Genomic DNA, 3,307 nt, shown 5'->3' on the forward strand with positions numbered 1-3,307 from the left:
AGAAGACCTCTTCTCGCAGCAAAGTGCCCGAATGGCAGGCACTTTGTCAAAGCTGGAACGCCTTTGTTGAGAACTTCAACAAGAGGCCGAGTGCTTACCGTGATCGGATTAAGCAAGCGCGTGATCGCTTCGAGACGTACTCGAAGCGTGGAAAGCTGGAGCAACTTCATGTTGCTGCTGAGGAGGCAAATGTGCCGTGCGCTGTGCCCGAGGGCTTTCAGTGCACGAAGTGCTTTCAGGCGCGGTCCGCTTGAGCGACCGCGACCTGAACGGGTACACGTCGTTCCGTGTTCCCGAGAGTCTCAAGAGCTCCGTGCTAAGTTCTTAGCACGTGAGGGTTCGGGCGCTAGCGATGATCGCAGCGCTCGCACTACTTCCGCTGCGCCAGCGCGTACTGCTCTTCGTACGCCCTCACCATTTCCGGAACGTCCTCCAGCAAGACGTTCCGCGGCTCCCATGTATCTCGATGGGGAGGAAATCCTCTCCATGAATACGAAAACGAGCCCCTTGAGGGTTCGTTTTCGGGATACTGTGGTCAACAATCCGCTCAACAATCCAGCGGGTTGAGCCGCGGGCGTCACGGATCGGCGGTGGCGGGGTGGGAACACGCCCGGGTATGATCAGTCCCGGGCTGATCAGTATGCGCCTCTCCACGACCGGGTGACCGTCGTGGAGCGTCTGTAGGCGCTGAGTTCGCCGCCCTAAAACAGGAGCTGGCGAACCAGAAGGCTAAGTCGCGGCGGTCTCGCAGACCGCCTCGAATATCCAGGTCGAGCTGGGGACCCAGATGAGGGTTGCTCCAGCGCGTCCGCGCGCTGGAGGAGAGGTTGCTCGTCGCCGAGGCCAAGTCCTCCGCTGCTGCCTCGGCTCCTGCCGAGGCTTCGGGTCAGCCGAGCTAGATGGCTCGTGCTGCCGGTATGGCTTCAGCCGTCCGACGTAAAAGGTCGGATGGAGGCGCATGCTAGACGGTATGTCTAGCGTGTATGCGTTGCCGTGCCGTGCCAACACAGTGAACGGCCCGATGAAGCGCGGAGCAAGCTTGCTTGCTCCGAAATCCGAAACTGCATGTCTAGGCAGGTTTTGTGTAGCTAACAAAACTAATGAACCAACTTTAAATTCATTTGTGTTGCCTCTGCCCGCATTGTCTGCGTTCAGCTCCTGTTGATCAACAGAAGCTGCTATTGCATCTTGGACAAACCGAATCACGGCTTGTCTTTTGGTGATGAAACTGATTGCATCCGAGCTGAAGTCATTCAGCTCGCTCTCCGCTAGAGGCCCGGCCTCTGCGTGGTTCTTTGCGGTGTCTGCGCCCTGCGCAGACCCGTGGTCGTTGGCCATGTTGTTGGGGGAGTCTGCGCCCTGCGCAGACTCATGTGGTTTGTCCATTGTTGCAGCTGACACTGTGCAAGTGTCAGCGGTTTTCTGCGGCTGCTGTGTTGCAGTCTTAGATCCCCCCCACTTAAAGTGGGAGCCACCACTCCGAGTAAACTTGGCAGACGGGGATGCCACATGGCATTCACATAAAACGGTGTATGCCCGGTCGAGGCATGCACCGAGTTGTTTATGGCAAACTCTGTCATCGATAAACACTCGCTCCAGTATTGGAACGAGTGAGCGTAGCTCTTTAACATATCGACGAGCACGCGATTCACGCGCTCGGTTTGACCGTCCGTCTGCGGATGATCCGCAGTCGACATGGAAAGCTGGCTCCCAAGAAGTGTAAACACTTCTTGCCACAGATGCGCTGTGAAGCGCGGGTCTCTGTCCGACACGATGTCGGACGGCATGCCATGGTGTTTGAACACCATGTCGACGAGCAGACGGGCTGTCTGCTTCGCGGTCACCTCTGCTGGCACCGCAGCAAGATGTACCATCTTGCTGAAACGGTCTACAAAGACCACAACACCGGTGTTCCCTCCGCTGTCCGGGGAAGACCAAAGATGAAGTCCAAAGACATGGACTTCCAACACTCCGACGGAGTCGGTAGTGATTACAGTGGAGCCTGCGCGAATGGCGCAGGCTTCACGCGTTCGCATACCTCGCAAGCACGGATGTACTTGCGCACCCACTTATACTGGTGGTGCCAGTAGAAGTCGCGCGTGAGAAGGACGTAAGTCTTCTCACGTCCGAGATGTCCCGCAGTCGGGGCATCATGATACTCGTACATGATCCTGAGTCGCAGGTCATGGTCATTTGGCACGACAACGCGATCCGCGTTGTCGTCGACTGCGTTGTAGAGTAGCAGTCCGTCGTGCACACGAAAGCGGTGTGCACGCGCTCGAAGGTGCTTGGGCAGCTTCTGACGGGACTTGTCAGAAGGCGCTGTGCCATAGGCCAGCAGAGCTTCGCGTCCGCGTCGTGCGCGTACGCGGCCTTCACATCATCCAACAGAGATGATGTGGGTTTGCTCGATCGCATGGCGTCAATGGCATTGACGTCAACAGCTTCTGCATAGTCTGGCCGACGTGATAACGCGTCGGCCACCACGTTCAATCTTCCGGGTTTGTATTCGACCCGGAAGTTATACTCCGCAAAGAATGAGAGCCATCTCGCCATTCTTTGTGAAATGTGTGGCGACTTCACTGCGGTGCGCAGTGAAGCATGGTCGGTGTAGACCACAAATGGTCTACTTCCAAGCAAATACACTCGGAACTTTGCGAGTGCATACTTCATGGCAAGGAGTTCCTTGTCATGTACCGGATAGTTGCGCTCAGCTGGCTTCAGCTGACGCGATTGGTAGACGACACGATCACGGCCCTCGTGATCGTGCTGCTAACGCGCATCCGATCGCGAAATCGGATGCGTCACACACTACGTGAAATGGGCGATCTTGGTCAGCCACTGCCAAGATCGGCGCCTCAGTCAAGCCCCGCTTGACTGTATCGAATGCCTTTTGGCAATCGGGTGTCCAATTCCACACAGCTTCTTTCTTAAGAAGCTGTGACAGCGGGCGGATCTTGCCCGCATAGTCCTCCACGTACTTGCACAAGTACGTGGCCAAGGAACTGCCTCAGTTCCTTGACACTTGAAGGCGTTGGCCATTCGTTAATCACTCTGACCTTTTCTGGGTCAGGGCGGACACCATTCTTCCCTACGAGACACCCGAGGACGGGTATCTCGCTCGCCCCGAAGATACACTTCTTCAGGTTCGCGTAGAGCTTATGCTTTCGCATAAGCTCAAGTAGCTGCCGGAGATGCACCCTGTGCATCTCTACGTCGTCTTCCCGTCCACAGCCCGGCTGTGGATGAATACATCATCGAAGTAGCTCGGTGCGAAGTCGCGCACCGAGCGCAACAAGTGCGTCAC

The sequence above is a fragment of the Phytophthora cinnamomi genome (genome assembly GCF_018691715.1).
Source record: "Phytophthora cinnamomi strain GKB4 chromosome Unknown Contig15, whole genome shotgun sequence".
NCBI classification, from domain to species: Eukaryota; Oomycota; class Peronosporomycetes; order Peronosporales; family Peronosporaceae; genus Phytophthora; species Phytophthora cinnamomi.